Source organism: Ursus maritimus, unplaced genomic scaffold (assembly GCF_017311325.1).
Source record: "Ursus maritimus isolate PB19 unplaced genomic scaffold, ASM1731132v1 scaffold_10, whole genome shotgun sequence".
In the NCBI taxonomy this organism is placed as follows: domain Eukaryota; kingdom Metazoa; phylum Chordata; class Mammalia; order Carnivora; family Ursidae; genus Ursus; species Ursus maritimus.
Window position 1 is genome coordinate 23412092 of NW_024423344.1, and position 22214 is coordinate 23434305.

At 39.7% G+C, this 22214-nt stretch overlaps 1 long non-coding RNA gene across 1 annotated transcript; it reads left to right on the forward strand.

The window, feature by feature from the left end:
* The first annotated feature begins 47 nt into the window (after nt 1-47).
* Nucleotides 48-21518, forward strand: LOC121100939. Its single transcript, XR_005832712.1, has 2 exons — nt 48-196; nt 20698-21518. It is a non-coding gene; the product is annotated as an uncharacterized LOC121100939 (long non-coding RNA).
* Nucleotides 21519-22214: the final 696 nt, after the last annotated feature.

Below are 22214 nucleotides of genomic sequence, written 5' to 3' on the forward strand. Positions count from 1 at the left end.
AGCGGGGAGGACTGGAGGGGCGGGGCCGGAGGCGGGCAGGAGGGGCGGGGCCGGGCGCCGCGCCAGACTCTGCCCGCTCCCCACGTCCCACGCAGGATCGAGCCGGGGCGGGACCGGCGTTCCTTGGGTGCGGGCCTGGATTTTCCGGTTCTGAGTTCGTTTCTAGCCGGTTTAACCTCGGGGCTCAATGTTGCAGGTTTGTAACAAAATCAGGTGAACTTTTCTGGGTTTGCCGCGCACAGCGGATTAGGCCGGCCCTTTCCTGCTTGCTGCCCCCACCGCCAAGTCTAAAGACTAGGACTTTTGGGCGTCCACACCTCCATTTCCTCTATGTTGTGGAACCGACCCTGTGGAGCGCAGAAATGTTTAATACGCTCTATCCTTGTGATCTGACTTCTTTTATATTCCTAGGACCTCACCCAAGGGCGTTACCTCACTCAGACTTGCCTTGCTTCTTTCCCTCCCTTGGAAGTTCAATACCTTCCCTGCCTACTCCCAGAGCAATTTGGAGGAAGGCTCTTAGCAGATTTGTATTTTGTACATCTCACATTCCTAAAACAAAATGTTCCACTCTTGTGCAGATTTGAACGAAACCCGCGTGCACACTGGGCTGATTTGTGATTGAAAGGCAAGGTACTCAATGATGAGACTTTAGTAGTTTTCTACAAAATTTTAAAAAATATTAAGGATAAAGCAAAATTACATTTTGAAAAGATTTTACTTAAAACTATGTGAGAGGATACTGGCCTGCACTCTTACTGGGTTAATGATTGTGTGGCCCTTTGGACAAATGGTTGATCTTGTACTTCTCCCACATTCTCCCACCCCACTCTGTCCTGTTTCAACCTGAGATGTCGATAGGTCTAGAATGTTTCAGCTGTGTCAAGTCTGACCTGGGTTAACTGTAAAGAAGGTAGGTTGAGGCTGAGTTCCTTGGAAATGTGGCTCTGCTCAAGGGAGAGGTTAGGTCTCAGACTCGGTAAAATCAGACCCAAAGTCCCTGTGAAATAGTTAAAGATCTTCATATCTTTCTGATCGTATGTTTCCAAAGATCATACTGGACTGAGAGAGAAACTCAGTCCAGACCTTAAGTCTGCCTAGGCACTCTGAAATTGCGGTGGAAATAAGTGTTCCATTGAGAATGGCAAAAGTTGAATTCCAGGTCTGGTGAGTTCTGACCCTAGCCAGCCATACATCTTATGGCAACTTACTGAAATTCCCTGGGCCTTACTTGTCCAGGGATCAACTCTGCGGGGTTTCCTCCGTGAACTGGCATAGTTTCATAGATTTCGTGAGACGCTACAATTGAAAACTAAGGAATTCTGAAAACAAGATCCGGAGGATTATAAATGATTATACATATATCCTTCCTGCTTCTCTTTTTGTTATGATGGGATGATGGAAAAATATTCAAGTCATTTGCACTACATAGAATTAGGGAAGAAAAGAAAAAATTCTGGACACTATTAAACAAATTAGGAAACTATGGCAAAGGAAGTATGAAGGCATTTGACAGAATCAGAAACTAACACCCTCCCCCTCAATTTCTATTCCACAAGACTTGGTAATAAAAAACCATTCATTATTTTGCATACCAGTATCCAGCTACAGTTTAAAATCAGTTGGCAAACAGTCTGGGAATAGTCTCCTGGTTTTGTTTCCCTATTTTATCTGGTGTGTCTACAAAACAGTGTAGTGCACAACAACAGCAGAGATAATAAAGAAACTGGATTAAGACCAAACATAGCAAATGCAGTCCCGTGATTTAATAAAAGGTTGCCTGTTGACCCTGGAAGGAGTGGGGGAGGAGGAGAGTTGATGACTCAACAAAAGAAAGTTAAAAACATAGTGATAGGTTACCATTAACTACTGAATGTTAAGGGGCTTCTAGAAGACCTTTGTTTTCCTTCTTCGTGGTGATTTTGAAAAAAAAAAAAGGAGACTCTATTTTAAAAGTGATCCTTGTGTTACATTTCACCTTGATGTCGGTGTTTTTCTGTTTAAACAGGAGGGAAGACAAAACAGAATCAGAGAATTAAATTCAGGAATCTTAGATCATTTAGATTTGTATGATGTGCTTGGAGATGGATTTTTTTAAGATTGTTTGCATCTCAATTTCAATTAATTCATTCTCTTTCAGTCTTAGCTGGCGACCTGGAAATTTTTGCAAATTTGGGGCCCTTGGCGAAACAGCATCACTCAGTATGCCCTTTGAAATGTGCTCTTGATACTTTCTCTCTTAACCCAATGAGTGGCTGTGGCTGGGCCTCTTGTAGCTGTCTCAGTTTTTATTTAAGAAGTATTTCTTCCAGGCGGTGGTGAAGGCTTCACTTTGTCTCTCTTCAGATTTAAGCAAGCACCATTCTTTTCTCCATAACTTTAGATAAATCTTTATTGTTTCTAAATTTCTTATCTCCCAGGTGTATGTTTCCCTACCTCAATACCATATATGTTTTTCAGTTATTTTACTTTATACCATGTTATTATTTTCCTTGATGAACTGACTTAATTAGTTTTTCAGGGTTTTGTTTTTCTTTTCCTCTCAGAATCTCAGGCTGTAACATGCCTTTGGGAATTGTCCTAATAATAAATGCAGTTCTCTTGATTTGATTGATTGTGGCATTTGGGATTTTTGTTTCGTTTCATTTTGGTGGTGGAAAAACGGGATACTCTCCAGTCTTTCGCTGCCATCTATTAGCTCCCTCCTCCAAAGCACGGCTTTCCAAGTACATCCATGCTTGGGATATGTCTCTTCATATTTAAAAGAGAAGGAGAAAAAAGAGAGAAAAGATGAGAAAAACAAGTCAGAGAGAGAGAGAGAGAGAAATGGCAGAAAGGCACAGAGATGGTCCAATAGGCAAAATCCACTCAAACAACCTGAACCCTAGTCTTACTTAAACTTCACCATGCCTCATATTTTGCCAGTAATACTCCAATAAGCCAACTGTTCACAGTATGACATTGAAGTCTAGAATGACCTGGAGGACCTGGTGAAGTTTCACAGAGGAGACAGGATTTTAATTGGAGGGATGGAAAAGATTTGGACGCAGAGAGAGGAAGAGGAAGAACAGCCTGAGTGAAGGAAACAGCATGAACAAGGACACCAAGACCACCACCTTGAGAGAGGACTGGGCCAGGGGCTTCCAGCGAGGGTACACGCTGAGTAATGCGGGGCCTAACAGCACGATAGGGAGGATGGAGCCATAAATCTCTATGTCGTGTTACAATGAGTAGTACTGGAATTTTTTTCTGACAGAATTGCTGAAAGTTTCTGCAAATAACCTGTTCAAAAGAAAACAAAACAAAAAGATTGCTCTGTAAAGATTGATTGGCACTCTGAGTGAATGAAAAAGAAGGAAATACCAGATAGAAGTTTCCAGGCCATTGAGACAGCTTCCTTTTTTTTTCTCAATGAGGGTAAATTAGATACATTTTTAATACTCATATATTAGAAGAAGAGATGCTGTATAAACCAAGATTACTAATAACATGTAATAGAGAGCTTGTGTGTGTATAAACCAAGCAAGGTAAAAGAAATATGCACAGAGGGTAGCTAAATATCCTAAAAAGTCTGCCCTACTCCAGTGAAATCGTACCAAGTGTCATACTGGGCTTCACCCAGGAAGGCTAGAACTTCCAGGCAAATGGCATAGAGGTGTTGCTGTTATCATAATCATTATTTTGGCAACATGGTTGGGGAAGAGGCACTGATATTTCTCTGTCATGACTGCATATATGAGCTACAACCCTCCCCCCCACCCTACACCCTGCACACAATATGTGTGTGTGTGTGTGTGTGTGTGTGTGTGTGTGATCTAAACTTCAGGGCCCTTTGTCATCAAACCAGACTTATGACCCCAGTGCTCTGTCCACTCTATTCTGGCCAGCTTTCAGTATAGGAATTTGCCCTCCTTCTATCTTTACCAAAATTATTATTTTAATTAATACAGAGAAAGCAATAGTTTGCCATTTTTAATCCCATTTTGTTATAACAGAAGAGGAACGTGAAGTTAATACTAAGAAATGTCTTTCAGTGGGTTTCTTAGATGCTCAATTAAATTTCCAGACCATTAATTCCATCTTTTTGTGCACTTTTCTAAAATGAGATAAACCTGACAAATATAGTAGGACATGTATAAGAAGCACCTGCGGGCAGATTCCATTTAACACTGATTTTTAAAAAAATGTACTAATTACCCCAAGATCTAATTAGAAGTCCCCATGAGATCCCTATATTTTTTTCCCCTTATTTTTTAATCTTTTCCCCACAGCAGAGACAAAAACAATGCTAACTTTATGTGGATTCGATTGAATTATTTAACACTGTGACACTTTAATGAAATGAAGAAAATAATATCCTTTAATCCTAACTCTGAAAATATTGTTTAAAGTGTAGCTGCATTCATTAGTGGAACATATGGCAACGTACATTATCTCCCAGAAATATTTTGTAAACTTAACTGCTAAATAATTTTAAAAATTATTTTGTCTAGAGCCTTTATGATAATGAGCGAGATAGTCTAATCAGGGTTTGATATTCCACATCTCTAAATATATTTGTATATTATGCCTTATATTTCATACATACTCATTAATTACATCTAAGACATATGTGCAAATTTTTTTAAAATATATGTGCAATTTAAATCTAAGTCAAAATAGAAAAAAAAAGTGCTGGGCAGGAAATCAAAAAACAAATGTGGCTGACTTGGGACACTTAAATTTCTGAACACTATAAATGTGAAGTCCCATGTTTTCAGACTTAATAGCCAGAGGACTTTGCCTTGTGTTCAAACAGTGTTCTAGCTAATAGAGTCACAGTCCTGGAAAAAGACTTCAAGAAGTTCTGATAGTTCTTTCTCTGCCTAGTCCCAGAACAGATTGCAATTCAACTTAATGGGAAGGTCATGCTTGTGTAGACAGACTTATTTTTAAAGGCCACTACGAAATTACTTTCCTTATGATCATTAAACAAAAATATTCAAAAATCAAAGAAAAACTTGAGTGATTTTGGTCTCCTGCAAAACTGTAGTCAGTGGAACTGCGGTCAAAGATCATGAAAGTGACCTTTCCACCTCTGAACCCCAAGATACATTGCATCTGGCAATAGTTCCTGAACAAGAAAATCATTACTAAAGCAGCGTACTTAGCAGCACGGAAACAGTAAGGGCTTTTTTCCGCACTTCGCCTTCGTGACTTCGAGGTGGATTCCGGTACAGATGGTTTCCAACCATCGATACTGATGAGGAGGCTGTTCCTGTTCCCTCAGAGATAGGTCCTCGATCAACATGGCCGTTTGTGCCTACCTAAAATCGTCCCCTGTGTTCCTCACCCTCAGTGGACACAAAGACCTCGGGGAAGGCCTCACGACGAGTTACTGACAAAGAAACCCTTAGAACTGACAGACTCTGTTAGCCTACGATGCCCAGGTCAGACTCCATGCTGCCGCACTCCCAGGCCAAGCAGCGGTAGGGCACGTATTTGAACACTGTGTTTCTTCACTTTGGGGTGGTAATTGCCAGATCCTTGGGCTGGTGAAATGAGCAGGTGTCTTCTTTTGTCCCAACGCTCTCTATTTAAAAAAAAACATTTTTTAAGATGGTTTTGAGGCTGAAGAGAAGACTGTTAAAAATATTCATCTCTTTAGTGCGGTGATAATGGTAAAGGAAATGGAGAACTTATGACCAGAGGAGCTCCAGGTGAGATAAAAGTGTAAGAAAAACATTGTGACCCTCGCCAGGGACAAAAAGAGGTCTTAAAGAAATGTGTTTAAGAGCCTCCCTGTTACAGACTGCTCCCTGCAAACACTCGAATATCAAAGGAGTTATTCCCCAGTCCATACTGGGCAAATCAGTCTGCATCCCAGACCACTTTAACGGATCTGAAAAAATATATATATATATGGGAAATGCAAATAAGCCCACCACAGCTGGAGAAATCTACTTGGATTTTTACTTTGAATTTGGTATAATCTACTTTCTTCTGTTATGCTTTGAATCATTGCATAACAGAGAGGACTTATGCCCAAGAGAAAAATTGTTTGTACTTTGAGGCAGACAGCATCTAAAGAGATGGTTTCTGTGTAATCTGTCATCTAGTTTTCCTCCGGCTTATTTTAAGCAAAGAGGGGGAAAGGTTTGACGTATTAAAACTCCAGAGAACGAAGATCCAAATATTTATGTAAAAACCTCTTTTTTATTTTTGTAATTTCCCTTCAAGGATGTTTCAGACAGCTTAAATAAGAGCTGATTCGGGACATATATTCCGAAGGCCAGGGGAAATTCAGGCATGTTAGGTATACGAAACACGGAAGTTTCTCCTTAGAGTATTCTTGGGGCTGGTTGACCACACTGCATAAAAGGCCTATAAAATCCATGTGAGAAAATACCTGACCTAAGCCAAAAATAGCATGCTTAACTGCCATTTGCATTAAGAGACCACACAGAGAGAAAAAACATTATAAAAGAAAATCCGATAAGATGCTAAAAGATATAACAAGGAAGTGGTCTGCCTTTGGTTTCCTCAGTGAAAACAGCAAAGAAAAAAGAGCATTTCTTCCCCTTTCTAAGTACTCACTCAGGGCCAGTTTTTTATGGAAGAACTGAGGAAACAAATGCAGGAAGACATTCCCTGAAAGAACAAAACTGTGTAAAACTGCAAATAAACCTCCAGTCAATAGAAAAGAAACAAAAACTACTAGTCATTTTAGAAATACCCATACACTTAGGAACTTTCCTAAAGTAGTAGAGACTCCGTTAAAGCTCCTTAAGTCACCAAAAGGAGGGGTTTTAGTAGGCGCACCTGGCTGGCTCAGTCTGTAGAGCACTGATCTCTGATCTTAGGGTCTTTGTGTTCAAGCCCCATGTTGTGCACAGAGCCTACTTAAAAAAAAAAAAAAAGATAAAAGGAGAGGTGATACGTCAGTGCACAACTCAGATGGGGACCACTTGCTCTTCTTGACACTTTCAATGCTTCGTCTTTCAGTGCTGTGGGTCTAACTGCCTACAGAGCATGCTTCTCCAGAGAGACCATAACCAGTTTTTCCCTTTCTTTGCATTAGTCAGTTTTTAAGCTTTGAAACTCATTTCTTTCTGTAAGTGAATTCATTGTATCGTGCAAAGAGAAAGATGATACTTTGAGGCATAATAAAGCATCGCATTATAGTCATTACCAAGAAATAGCATGACCGCCATTCTGAGAGACCAGTGTTAATTTTATGAAAGATGAGAGTACATGTCACAGCAACAAACTTACGGATACTACAAACAAGGAGTCTTAATGGCATTTATCAAAGCGATTCAATTCCGTTTTTTGAAAAACCCCTTGCCACAGTTCCTATACACTTTATAAAAGTCACACCCAGAATCATGGGGGTGAGAAAGGTCCCTAGTCAAGAGCAAGTAGGTGGGTGTTTGTGGAAGACAGTGCAATGATCTAGAAATAAAGGAAGATAGAATGAGCAAAGGGGGTGCAAGAAATGAGAAGTGGAAGAAAGGACACGTTCTGAAGAACAAGTAGTTCTGTGAGGCAAGAATTTGAACTCATAAATCCTGTTGTCTTATGGAATGCACCCAAAAAGAAGGGAACTGCTCTGTTGGTTGAAGACAGATTTCCAAGGAGGTTTTCTTATAGACTTCCCCAGGAAAGCCAGTAGTTCAGAAGCACCGGGATCCATGATCTATGATTATTTTCAAACAACTGCAGAGAGAGTGAAGACTAACCCACTTGAAGTCATATCATAATGAAGCAGACAACGCAGGGGGTACTCCCCGCTCAACCCAGTCAAGCCCCGTGCCAAAAGGTGCAGAACAGACCTGCTTACGTTCCTAAGGTGATGGTGCTCTCCTTGGGGGAACTTGTCTCTCTAAGCAGAACAGAAGAATGTCACTCATAGCAGGCTCCCTCTGGGAGGAACCTAAAGAAAGTCACACACAAAAAAGGAGAGGAAACCAAAAGAGCGTTTTTAGTCTCACACATCCTGTGCCTTTTTCAGCTGCTATTTTGAAGGATAAACATTACTTTTGTGGTTGCATTTTTTCCCTAGGTTAAAGAAAAACAAAACAATATGGTCGTGAAAAGGAGAGACCGGAGAAGAGCTAATGACCTTGGAAATGCAGGCCACTTTCCTGGTTTGAAAAACAAAACCAAACCAAGAAAGGAACTTAAAAGAAAAAAAAAAAGTGACGGAGAAACCCTGAAGGCCTTGCATCTATCTCCAGTGCCTGGGGGCGCGGGGGGGGGGGGCAGGTTCTAAAGTAACCTACACACAAAGGTACTCTGTCAAATGGGAATCTCTGCGAGCAGAGAAATGCCGTGCCTTACCTGTACAGCTGCATTCCGTTTGTAGGTTTCATTCACCTGGCATTCTAGAGGCAGGGTATTTTGTTCAGCTCGGTTTTACTGAAGCTAGAGTGTTCCCATATTCTTCTTAACTAGATAATTAAAGCCGATTTTATTTAGGAAGAATCTTAAGATCTTAGAATCTTCTCCTGGGTCTGAAGGCAACTCACTTTACCATGCCATACAGGCTTCTGGCCTTATATTAGATACCAGGGTTGGCTCCTGCTACTATATCCAGGAACCCTGCTCTCATTGCACAGGACCCCGCTAAAGCTAGAGTCTCTTGATAAGTCAGAGAATTTGAGAAATGGCCAGGTCCTTAGAGATCAACCTATATGGAATTGTTGGGGCAGTGAATGGAAACACCTGCTGGCCTACATAATATTGAGACTTCTTGAGAAATGATTCAATGTGGCTGATAACCTAGGCATTGAAAGGTATTGCAGAGTGGTTTTCTTTAGCCTGCGGTGTGATTGACTTGTAATGGTGCTATGAGGTCAGGATTGGAAGAAGAAAAGAGCTCCAGGTGTCCCCAGAGGTATGGCTCTTAAATCTTCCGATAACTGAAAATGTATTATTGATTGGCACTGTCTTCATTTCCTGTGGCTGCTCTAACGAATTATCACGAGCCTAATGGTTTAAAACAACAGAAATTTATTCTGTCAGAAATCTGGAGGCCAGAATTCCTAAACCGATATCACTGGACTGAAATCAAGGTGTTGACAGGGCCTTGCTCCCTCCAGAGGCTTTGGGGAGAATCCACCCATTGCCTCTTCCAGCTTCTGGTAGCGCTGACATTGCTTGGTTTGTGGCCTCATCGCTCAAGTCTTCAAGGCCAACATCTTCAAATCTTCCTCTGCTCCTTCTTTTCCTCCCTCCTCCTCCTCCTCCTCTTCCTTCTTCATCTTCTTCTCCTTCCTTTTTCTCTCATCTCCCCCACCGTGTGTGTGTGTGTGTGTGTGTGTGTGTGTCTGTGTCTGTGTGTGTGTGTGTGTGAGAGAGAGAGAGAGAGAGAGAGAGATCACCCTCTGCCTTTCTCATATAAGGACACTTGTGATGACATTTAGGGCCCAGCAGATAATCCAGGATAATCTCCCTGTCTCAAGATCCTTAACCTAATCCCATCTGCAAAGACTATTTCTCAAAATAAGATAATATTTATAGGCTCTAGGAGCTGATATCTTTGGGGTCTTTTTTTAGCTGACTACAGACATATGTTCCATTCTCTCTCACATACACAGTAATACACAATACCCAAACTATTCTAGGAGTCACCACGGGACTACTTGGAGAACAATTTAAAAGCCTGTAAATGTTCAGAGATAATCCATGTTTTTCACTATTTGGGGAATTCCATACAGAATCACTTGTAATGCCTTCAAAATATTATTGAATAGAAAACTGGATGATAAAATAACCTTTGTGACATTTCTGACTTTCGCAAAAGCTTGAAGCAGCATCCTTATATCTAACTAGTCACCTTCGTCATCAGAAAATATGGTGTTAGCCATAATGATGTTGATGATACTCCCTAACGAAGTACAAATTGGTTTGTAAAAGATAAGTTTATTTAAAAATGCAAATTTCAGGGACTCTTGGCTCTCAAAGTTCCAGGAAATTAGAATAAGAATAAAAAATACAACCAGTATGTATCTTTGTGATTTTTTTTTTAAAGATTTTATTTATTTATTCGACAGAGATAGAGACAGCCAGCGAGAGAGGGAACACAAGCAGGGGGAGTGGGAGAGGAAGAAGCAGGCTCATAGCGGAGGAGCCTGATGTGGGGCTCGATCCCATAATGCTGGGATCACGCGCTGAGCCGAAGGCAGACGCTTAACCGCTGTGCCACCCAGGCGCCCCTCTTTGTGATTTTTTTAGCTAAAAGTTGTTATTGGCATCATTATCAAAATGAGAGATAAGAGGGCTATTAAGAGATGGTCTGAGTTTCAACATGTTTGAAAACAAAACAAAAATAAATTAGGGAAAGAAAGTGGAAAGAGAGAGAGAAGCAGAAGCAGAGTTACTGTTACGGTATTAGGTAAAACAGATCAGAAACTAAAACAATACAAATGAGAAACAAGATTGCTATGTGATGGTAAAAACTACATTAACACGTAAAATATTAACATTAAATCTAACTGTCTTCAAGAAATAAAGCAAATAGGGTTGCCTGGGTGGCGCAGTCGTTAAGCGTCTGCCTTCGGCTCAGGGCGTGATCTCGGCGTTCTGGGATCGAGCCCCACATCAGGCTCCTCCACTATGAGCCTGCTTCTTCCTCTCCCACTCCCCCTGCTTGTGGTCCCTCTCTCGCTGGCTGTCTCTGTCAAATAAATAAATAAGATCTTTAAAAAAAAAAGAAATAAAGCAAATAAATACCTAAAACAAAAGCTAATGCAGAAATGCAGGAAGAAATAAATAGAAATATATTCATAATGGAAGACTTTAAAATCCCACTATCAAAATGGCAGATCAATTAAACAGTTAATTATATAGCAGAACAATGAAATAAAGTAGAATTAACAGACATGGAGAAGTAGAATGAGATTCAAAGATGTATAATAAATGAAAGACCATAATTCTACATGTCACTTTGTCTAGGATACAATAACAAAAATAGAATTTAAAAGTAACCGACCATCTGGAAAGCATAAAACACTCTCTTAAATACCTGAGTCAGAGAAGAAATCAGAAGTACTGATGAAACAGGGTATATATTACCAAAAGAAAATCGTATACGCTAGAAAGTTCAGTAAACATTGTGGTCCAACATTCTTTCCACTCTAATGATATTGCAAGGGATTTGTTTCTGAATTGGGTACATACACCATTTTTGCCAATACACATAAGTCTGTGAAGAAAAACTTTCTTGCTCCTATGAGAGAATCAAAAGAGGAGATGGCCTGTCTACTTCCTCTAGACTTGTCATATCTGGATACAATGCTTGGAATTACCTAGCCATTTTGTTGCCAATATTAGCAAATCTAAGAGCTAGATAGAACCTGGGTCTTTGATGGGATAATTGAAATGATACAGGGATCAACTGCAGATCTTGTCCTATCAAGACCTCTTACTAAGTTAGTTAAGCTATGTCCTTCTTAAATCAGTTTTTATTGAGTTTTCTGTTATCGTACTAGAAAGAATCCTGACTGATACCAAGTATTAAAGAAAATGTTAAAAAAAAAAGGAAAAAAATGTGTATGTCATAATGCAATTTTTTAAAAAGCAACAACATAGAATCATGTGCGAAAATATGTAACTGTTAGGAATGGCTAACACTTTAAGAGGATTAACTTTGGCCTGAGCACTGAGCTAAGTATTTTATATATATTATATAAAATATAATTATATACATTAACTCATTTAATCCTCAGTATACTTCTAATGAGATGGCTGTCATTATCAACCCCGTTTAACAGATGACAAAGTATGTGTTGATGATATGCGGGTGATTGGCAGAGCCAGGATTTGACCCCAGGCGGTCTAATGTTAGAGTGCTCTTATACCTATGTTATACTGCCTCTCACCTCTCTATACTTGTCTCTAATTAAAAAAAAAAAAGTGGTTATTCCAAATAAAGGATTAGACAAATATAGGCATACCTCATTTTATTGTGCTTTGCTGTCTCGTACTCACAGATACTGAATTTTTTACAAATTGAAGGTTTGTGACCCTGTGTCAGCAAGTCTATCAGCACCATTTTCTTTTCTTTTTTTTTTTTTTTGATGATTTTTTATTATATTATGTTAGTCACCATACAGTACATCCCCGGTTTCCGATGTAAGGCTCGATGATTCATTAGTTGTGTATAACACCCAGTGCACCATGCAATACGTGCCCTCCTTACTACCCATCACCAGCCTATCCCATTCCCCCACCCCTGTCCCCTCTGAAGTCCTCAGTTTGTTTCTCATGGTCCATAGTCTCTCATGTTTCATTCCCCCTTCTGATTACCCCCCCTTTCTTTATCCCTTTCTTCCCCTACCGATCATCCTAGTTCTTATGTTCCATAGATGAGAGAAATCATATGATAATTGTCTTTCTCTGCTTGACTTATTTCACTTAGCATTATCTCCTCCAGTGCTGTCCATGTTGTAGCAAATGTTGAGAACTCGTTCTTTCTGATAGCTGAGTAATATTCCATTGTATATATGGACCACAACTTCTTAATCCAGTCATCTATCAGCACCATTTTCTAATACCATTTGCTCACTGCATCTCTCTGTCACATTTTAGTAATTCTCACAATATTTCAATTTTTTTCATTATTATTATATTTTTTAGGGTGATCTCTGATCAGTCTTTATGACTCCCTGAAGCTCAAATGATGGTTAGCATCGTTTAGCAATAAAATATTTTTAAATTAAAGCATGTCCTTTTTTTGTTAACATAATGCAATTGCACACGTAACGTTCGTATGCACGAGGAAACACAAACATTCATTTGACTCACTTTCTTGTGATACCCAGTTTACTGCTGTGGTCTGGAAACCAAACCCCCAATACCTCCGAGTATGCCCGTGCATGTGAACATTCCAAATTGCACTTGATGTATGGTTAAAAGAGATATGCACGCCGTATCAATTATCTGTTGCTGGGTAACAAACCAGCCCCAAATTTTGTGGTTTGAAACAAAACAATTATTTATTTTGCTCATAAATCTTTCATTTGGGCAGAGCTGAGCAGGGATGCCATGCTTCTGTCAGCCAACAGCATTAGCAAGAGGGACTGGTTTGGGTGCTAGTGTGGAAAGGTGACTCACTCACACGGTTAGCAAGTTGGGGCTGGCTATGCACTGATCTCAGCCAGGACTGTGGGTTGAGGCCCTCAGTTCTGCTCCACACCGGCCTCTTTACAGTTTGCTTGGGCTTCCTCCCAGCTAGGTGGCTTACCGGGTGTATCTTTTTATACACTTCTTTTGATCCTAAACATTCTATAACCTAGCTTTGGAAGTCACGCAGGGTCACACTCAAAATGTAGAAAAGCATAGCTTTTACCGCTCAATGGAAGGAGTGTCAAAGAAGGAGGTATGGGGCAGTTTGGTTGTGACAGACAGATTAGGAAAACACAATCTACCACAAACACTTTCATACATGTGAGAATACAGATAGGAAGTCGTTGAGTGGGAAAATGTGTTCACAAATGTAAAAAAAAAAAAAAAAGTATCAATTTAAAAACCTCCCCAAGAATTAAAATTTTGAACACAGTGTTGGGCAGGGTTGACAATGCACTGTAAATTGCTTTGAGTTTTCTAGAAAGCTGCTTCATGGTATTCGTACTCTCTGACACAGTAAAAAATATTCTTGATACTAACAAGATGCCAGTAAACATGATGATTCCATTCTGTTTAATAATTGTACGGGTAGTAAAAGTGGCAATTTTGTAGACTTGTGAATATAAGTAAACATACATACACATTGGATAACAAAACGGTACAAAAATAGTATGCACAAAATATTAGAACTACGCAATATGCATTCATATATACTGACAGATTAAAACTGAATATGGAGCAATAGAAATAGAATTTAATGGCCTTTGTGGTCTTTTTTCTATAAAATTGCTTAAATGTATAGTATTGACAACTAATTTTAATATACCATATAAATTAAATATGTCACAAATTCAACAATCACAAATACAGTACATTAAAGAAAAAACTCATAAAATAGAGCCATTCTGCTTTATCATACATAGGTTAATATATACTATTTATTAAAAATGTTGACTATGTAGGGGTGCGTGCCTGGCTGGCTCAGTCAGCAGAACATGTGACTCTTGATCTCTGGATTGAGCCCCGTTGGGCATAGAGATAACTTTGGAAAAAATGCTGAATATTTAGTTAAAAATAATTTGCTTGCCTTTTAGAATGTAGAAGAATTATTGAGCTAAGATTGGAAGATTGTTGGTATGACTTAAAATAACAGTCTATAGAAGTTATTCCCCCCACCCAACCCCATGATGGAGGATGCAAAGAAAGGCCTCCGTACCCACCTGCCCCAGTTCCTCACAATTACAAAAATTATAAAGACAAAGAGGAATTCATTTTATTGCTTGAAAATAACAAAATACGCTATCAGGAGATCTGAGGTTTTGAAAAATTCCAGAAATATTGAAAGCTTATATCATCAGATTAACAGAGCAAACCTCAGTTCTAAAGCCAGTGCAGATTGTAACCAGTGTGCCTGCAGACGTCGAGGGCAGGGAGCGGTGCTGCGTGTCGGGGGAGGAGGTATGTGGAGACTCTGCATTTCCTGCTCAGTTTACTATGAAAACTGCCCTAAAAAATAAAGTCTATCGATAAAAAAGTAACAACAAAAAACCCCTAGTACGTCAGAGAATTTAGAGGTAGGAATGTTTTAAAGTCAGAAGCATTGCAAAAAGGAGCCAGTAAGTTCTTTGGATAACTCCTTTCTAAGCAGAAAGCAGTGAGCGCATTCACCTCCAGCATACTTGGTATGGAAAGGCAAGGACCTTCTTCAGGGCGTGTATTTTCAGCTGGGGGTATGTGATATCGCTCTCAGTGGGGGGTGGGGAAAGAGGAAGCAAAAAAAGTTAGATATTGCCACAATTTGTGGCCATATCTATGGTATTTCATTGGGCGTAAGTGGTGATTAGGGGGAAAAGTGCCTAAAAAGATTCCTTTGGAAGACAATAATGAAAAAAAGGTTGAAAAACATTGTTCCAGAGAGAAGTGAAATGCAGAAGGAATGGGAGAGAAATGGGGAGCTCCTCTTAGCACCTCCACCCTGGCCCAACCGCAATGACCAGAGACAAGCTCCCCGGAACAGAACGTCTCCCACAGACAGGGATGCTCAGTTACAGAGAAAAGCAGCAAACCAGAAATCATCAGGCTTTTACAGAAAAGCAACACCATGAAAGACAGGCACCAAACCCAATAAATACAAGCAAGAATGCCCGAGGATATAGTTACTAGAGCAAATATGATTTTAAATTAAATATAACCAGTAACCTCAGAGAGATGAGAAGATAGTACAACCATACCAGCAGGCAGTTTTTAATTAAAGAATCAGTTGTTGATCCTGACAACTAAAAATGTAATCATTGAAATAAAAGCCCTAGTAGATAAACCAAACAGCAAAATAAATAAAATAAAATAAAATTTTTTGAAAAAAATGAAAGAACAAATGTATACTTACATACAGACATGCTAGGTTAGTTTTCTAATATAAGCCCTAATGGTCCCTGCTGGTAATATAATCTCAAAAAGTTTTAGTTCACTTTTCTATAAGTGAACATAGGACATAGGATAACTTTAGAAAGTGCTTACTTGATAAGTTGCTGGGTAGAATCATTATCACAAAATGCACCTCAGCTGCACAGTTTAGCAAGTAAGACGTTTTTTCTTTCTTTTCCATTATGGTGCCATTGTCTTACTGTATGACTAAGACTTTTTTTGGGATCTTTAAGTGGGATCTTAGCATCAATAAAGAGGTTTGAAATGATTCAGTAACTTTCTAACTTCATTGCATAATAGTAGTAAGTAGAGCGCTGAGTCATATGGAGAAGAAATAACATGTCTTAAGTCAGGTGAATAAGAACCCCTTTAATAACAGTAGCCCCCAGATTGCGTATTTACTGCATTCTACAATTAGTAGTTAATTGCAATAAGAAGCTAATTATCCACGTATTACAGCTTAACAAAGTAGAAAGGGAAAGCTTTCATGATCTTTGCAAACTTGTCAAACAACAGGAAAATTGGAATGTCCTGTAACTCCCAACTTGCCAATATTCCTTTGGACTCGTACAATGGACTTGTAGCTCAGAGAGACTTAATTGCTCTCTGGTAAAGACAGGAGCTAATATATATTGAGCACTTATATTCCGGGCATTGTGCTAAATGCTTTACATGTGTTAACCCAGGTAGTGCATCCACAGGACATCTCACAAGGTATTACTTTTATTATCCCCATTTTACAGGTGAGAAAACTGAGGCCTAGAGACGTTCAAGCAATGTGGCAAGGTCTTACGGCTGGTAACTGGCAGAGTCCAGTGTAAGTCCAGCAATCTGGCTCCAGAGCCTGTGCTCTTAACGCTCTCAACTTTGTGCAAAGTGGACACCCTTTGGGGCTGTGGACTGGAGGGCCTGAGTGCTTGGAAGAGTTTTTATGAAGTGGGTATCAAGAAATGAACTGTACTATTTGGCAGTCCAGACGTGGCAGGAAGAGTCGTTGCTGCCCAATGGAAAATGTTGATTCTGCTTTTAGCCGATTACTGTATCTTACTATTTCTCTGTTCTGTTACTTTTTCTCTTGACTTCTTTTCTTCGTTTTTTTCTGTGGATTGATATCAAGCCTGCGGAGGGGTGGCCGTCAGTAACAAGCTGGCAGGCCTCATGTGCTGAACAGTGGGTACACATGGAAGAGGGTTTAGACGTAGCAGAGGGAGGCCCACATATGGTGATCTTTCACATTTCAAAGCAAAATATGGGAAGCTTAATTTCATTCTTTTACCATATTGATGGTTTTCAAATTACATCTGTTATTGATTTCGTTTTTGTTAAGATTTTCATAGAAAGATATATCTATACTATATTTTTTAAAAATCATAATACTAATATATACTCATTGCAACCAAATAACTAAAGATTGCAGATTTGTGTAGAGTAAAAACTTTTCACTTAGACCAGAGATTTAAATGTAATTTAAACCCATAAAATTATTGGAAGAATACATTGGTGAATTTAAATAATCTTGGCGTGAAGGACGTAGCCTACGCATAAAACAATTGTTTTAAATGATGAAGGTAAACATCAATCAATATATTATATTGCAAAAGACTTTCTCATAAAAATGTACCATAAACGAACTGAAATGATTAACAAAAGCGGGGGGACAGAATTTATAACGTCTGTAATAAATAGCTATTTTAAAAGTATGTACAAAGAGCTACTTCAGATCAATAAGAAAAATAAAATTAAATAGAAAAGTGAGCAAAAGGGCATGAATAGTTTACCAAAAAACCATAAAAATGCCTTGACCTTACTCATAAATAAAAATATTAATACGCTGATGATATGTAATTTTCATCTGATCACCAAAGGTGTAAACTCCTTATCATACCCAATGTTGGCAAGGATGTGAAGAAATTTAAGTATGCTCACATATTCTTAGTAGGAATGCAAATTGGTAAAACCTTTTGGAAGGCACAATAGCATTATTTATGAACATCTTAAATTCTCAGATTTATTGGCCAAGCGATTCTAGTAGGAATTAATCTAATGTACCTATTAAAACAGGCACACCAAGCATGTGTCATTTTGCCGATGTTTATAATAGGGAACTACTGCAGACAACCTAAATGTTCTTCAGAGGGGCAAAGGATAAATAAACTGAGATGTTTCCTTCTGATAAAATACTATCCAATATTTAAAATACAGAAGCTGATCTAAATGTGCTTACCTGGAAAGATGTTCAGGATTCTACGATTTAGTGAAAACAGCAATTTGCAGTACAATACCTGTGATATGATTCCATTTGGGTAGGTACGTGTTACAGTATATACCAGTCTTGGTTAGGATGCTTTAGTTCCAAGTCAACAGAACACCATGAAATTCATCAGATACCGTAATTGCACGTGTGGAGGCCAGCTGGGTTTAGGGTTAGCTTAACCTGCTGGCCCAACTCTGTTTCCTAGATTCTCCTGGCTCGGCCTCCTCTGCCGACCCCTCAGACTGGTTCTAGCAGTTCTGGGCCTCATTTTCAAGCATGGTACTCTGGAGAGGAAACCCCCCAGCAAATTTCCCTGTGGATCTCGTTGGCCTGAGCTGGATCATGGCGGTGACTCAGAAGCCCCTTCTCAGCCCAGTCCCAGGGAAAGGGAAATACCCTATGCTAAACTTATGGCTTAGGCCTGGATTTTCAAACCAGTTACCAGCAAAGGAGAAAGACTTAACGTGATTGTCTGAGACCAATTAAAGTTCACCCAATAGGTGAACTCAAGGTCAATACTACCACCCCTACTCCAACCCAGACCTCTACCAAAAAAACCTCAACAAACAAAATGACAAGTGTATGTGGAATAGAAGGGAGTAAAAGGCTAGGAGGGTAGATACAGATTTTTATTTTTCACTTCCTAGACTTCAACACCATTAATTTTTTTCTTTTTATTGCTGCCTGAGTCTGAATCAGGATCACAGCAGGAGTCATAGGAACAGATGGCATACTCAGAAGGACTTAATTAAGAGACTTTAATAAAGAGATTTTCTTTACCAAGGTATAGGTGAGGTTAAAAGAACAAAAAAAAAGGATGGGGAAGCCTGCAGGGACCCGCCACAGCAGGAAGTTGTTCCTAGCCCGAGGCCTGAAGGGGTCAGGCCGTGGGTGGGGGCTGGGAGGGAAGGGAACAGTGTGGAGGAAGCCTGGAGCAAGCTAGTGCTGGGAAAGAAGAATCCAGAGCCTCCATGGCCTGAATGAAGGGTGAGGCCGGAAGGGAGTGCTGTGTGGGGGAACAAATAAATACCTCATGCTCGCCGGCTCCAGTAGCCAAACCCAACCAGAAATTAGAGGACAAGGGTGATGCAATCCACAGAGGTCAGCCTTTTGGGACTCCCAGGGAAGCCAAGAGAAAGATGGGGAATGGATGTTGGAGGAGGGGGACAAATGCCCCGCACAGCGTATATATCCTAATTGAAAGCATTAATACTTTTTTTTTAATTAAAAAACACTAGAAATCCTGTCACATGTGACAAAATGGATGAGATTTGAGAACACTATGCTAAGTGAAATAAACCAGTCACAGAAAGACAAATACAGTATGATTCTACTTATGGGGGCAGCTAAAGTAGTCAAATACACAGAAACTGAAAGTAAAAAGGTGGTTACCAGGGGCTGGGGAGAGGGAAAGATGCGGTTTTATTGCTTAATGGGTGTATAGTTTCAGTTTTGCACGGTGAAAAGAGTTCTGGAGATTAGTTGCACAGCAATGTGAATATATTTACCACTACTGAACTCCACACTTAAAAATGGTTTCTTTTTTTTTTAATTTTGTTTATTTTTTATTTTTATTTTTTTTAATGGTTTCGCTGGATTTTGGTCAATCCAATATGTGTGTCGTGGTATCTTGCTTTAATTTGCAATTTTCTCATGACATTTTATGTTGAGCGTCTTTTCAGGCACTTCTTTGCCATCGGTATATCTTCCCTGGGGCGGTGTCTCTTGCCCCCTTTTTAATCGAGTTGTTTGTTTTCTTATGTTGAGTTGTGAGAGTTCTTTGTACACTTGGGTTAACAGCCCTTTATCATATGTGTCTTTTACAAATATTTTCTCCCAATCTATGGCTTGTCTTCTCATTCTCTTGGTAGTGTCTTGCAGAGCAGAAATTTTTAATTTTAATGAAATCCGGCTTATCAATTCTTTCTTTCGCTAACAACACCAAATGCTGGGGAAGAGGTGAAGCAAGGGGAACTCTCATTCATTCCTGGTGGGAACACAAAATGAGGCAGCTGCTTTGGGAGACTCTGGGGCAGTTTCTTGCAAAACTACACATATTTTTACTGTATGATCCAGCAATTGTGCTCTTTGATTTTACCCGCATGAAACGAAAACTCATGTCCATACAAGTGATTATAGCAGCTTTATTCAAAGCTGCCCAAACCTGGAAGCAACCAAGATGTCCCTCGAATGGATAACCAACCGGTGGTCCATCCAGACAATGGAATATTATTCAGTGATAAAAAAAAAAAAGAGCTATGAAGCCGTGAGAAGACCTGGAGGAACTTAAATACATATACTAAGTCAAAGTAAACAATCTAAAAATGCTATCTATTACGTGATTCCCACTAAATGACATTCTGGACAGGCAAAACTGTGGAGACAGTAAAAAGATCAGTGATTACCAGGGGTTAGGAGGAACTGAGGGGTGAATAGGCAGAGCACAGAGGATTTTGGGGGCAGTGAAACCACTTTCTATGATACTGTAATGGTGTATACATGTCATTATACATTTGTCCAAACCCACAGAATGTACACCAGCAAGAATGAACCTTAATGTAAACTATGGACTCTGGGTCACAATGATGTATCAAAGTAGGTTCATTGATTGTAACAAATGTGCCACTCTGTTGGGGGATTTTAAAATGAGGGAGCTGTGCAGATGTGGGGACAGGGAGTATATGGGAGTATATTCTGCTCGTTTTGCTCTGAAACTAATGGTGCTATAAAAAAATAGTCTATTTTTTTTAAAACAAAAATGGTTATGATCGATTTTATGTGTTTTTTTAACCATGATTTTTAAAAATGTGAGTCTTTCCTTTCTTCCTCTCTCCCTAATCTCATTCACCAGGGGCAAAGACCATTAATTGTGTCCGTATTTTTAACCAAGTCTCTTTTATTTTCCACAGGTGATGATTTAAAGGCAATATGGTGCTCCGAGATTGGTCCTGACTGGAGAAATACAGATTTAAGAGCTCCCAACATGGGTGTGATACTCCCATCATGGCAGTGTGGGAGTGGATGAATTCTCCACGGACCGTGTGCGAAGAAAGCAGAAGAGGCTGAGGAGGAACCAGGGAAACTCATATTGAAGAGGCCAAGAGAGGAGTCAGCCAAGGAGAATGAAAAATGAACAAAGAACCAATATGAAGACAGGAACCAAGGACAGAGAGCATTTTAAAAATAAATGCATAAATTGAAACCACAGTGAGATGCTTAGGATGGCTATTATGAAAGAAAGAAACAAAGAAAGAAAGAGAGGAAGAAAGAAAGAGAGAAAGAAATGTGATACACAGATGCTAACGAAACATCATTCAGTCTTAGAAGGGAATGAGTTTCTGATACATGCTAGGACATAGATGAACCTTGAAAACATTATGTTAAGTAAATAAGCCAGACACCAGTGGGCAAATAATGTATGAATTCACTTGTATAAGGCACCCAGAATAGGCTAATTCACAGAGACAGAAAGTAAATGACAGGTTACCAGGGGCTGGAGGGAGAGGAAGGGAGAATGGGGAGTTAGCATTGAACGGGTAGAGAGTTTCAGTTTGGGATGATGAAGACGTTCTGGAGATTGGTGGTGGTGATGGTTGCACAACAGCGTGACTGTACTTCATGCCACAGAACTGTATACTTAGAATGGTTGGAATGGTAAATTTTATGTAATGTATATTTTACCAGAATTTAAAAAAAGAATAAATGCATGAAAGGAGCCAGACACAAAAAAGTACACACTGTATGAGTCCATTCATACGAAGTTCAAGACCGGACAAATCTAATTGGTGGTGGGGGGAGAGTCGGAGCAGCAAGTGCCTTAATATTCATGTGTGGGTAGGAAATTGGTGGAAAAGAAAAATGAAGTGTACATTTCAAGGAGTTTGAAAAGGGGATAAATAGGGTGATGTTAGCTAGGAAAGCCTAGAATGAAGCTTTCTTTAGGAAAAGGAAAGTCAAATGTATTTTTAGTTTGAGAACAGATGGAGAGGGAAGGATGACAACACAAGAGGGGGAAGAGACAGATGACATCCGGAGGTGCGAGGGGAGAGGATGAGGAAGGGAGGGGCAGGGGCCATCCTTGGAAAGACACGGGACACCTCTGCCCCTGGGACTGAGACAGAGAGCAAGGCTGGGTACAGATTAGCTAAGTGGGGATGTGGAAGGGAAGCAAAGGAATTCTAAGTTGCCTGGTCTTTACTTCACTATACTTGACTGGTCCCCCTAACCTGTCACCAGCAGCTTTTCTCTGTAAATTCTAACCATTCTGTCTCTGAAACAGAGCTCTGCCACCAAACGCTGCTTTCACAAACATTTCTGTTGAAGTTTTCCTTGTCTGAACGTACAAGCATTTGATTAGAAGATTCTAAGGTTTATTCAAGGCACAAGATTGTGTTTCACTATGGATGTGAATTTTAGAATAAATCAG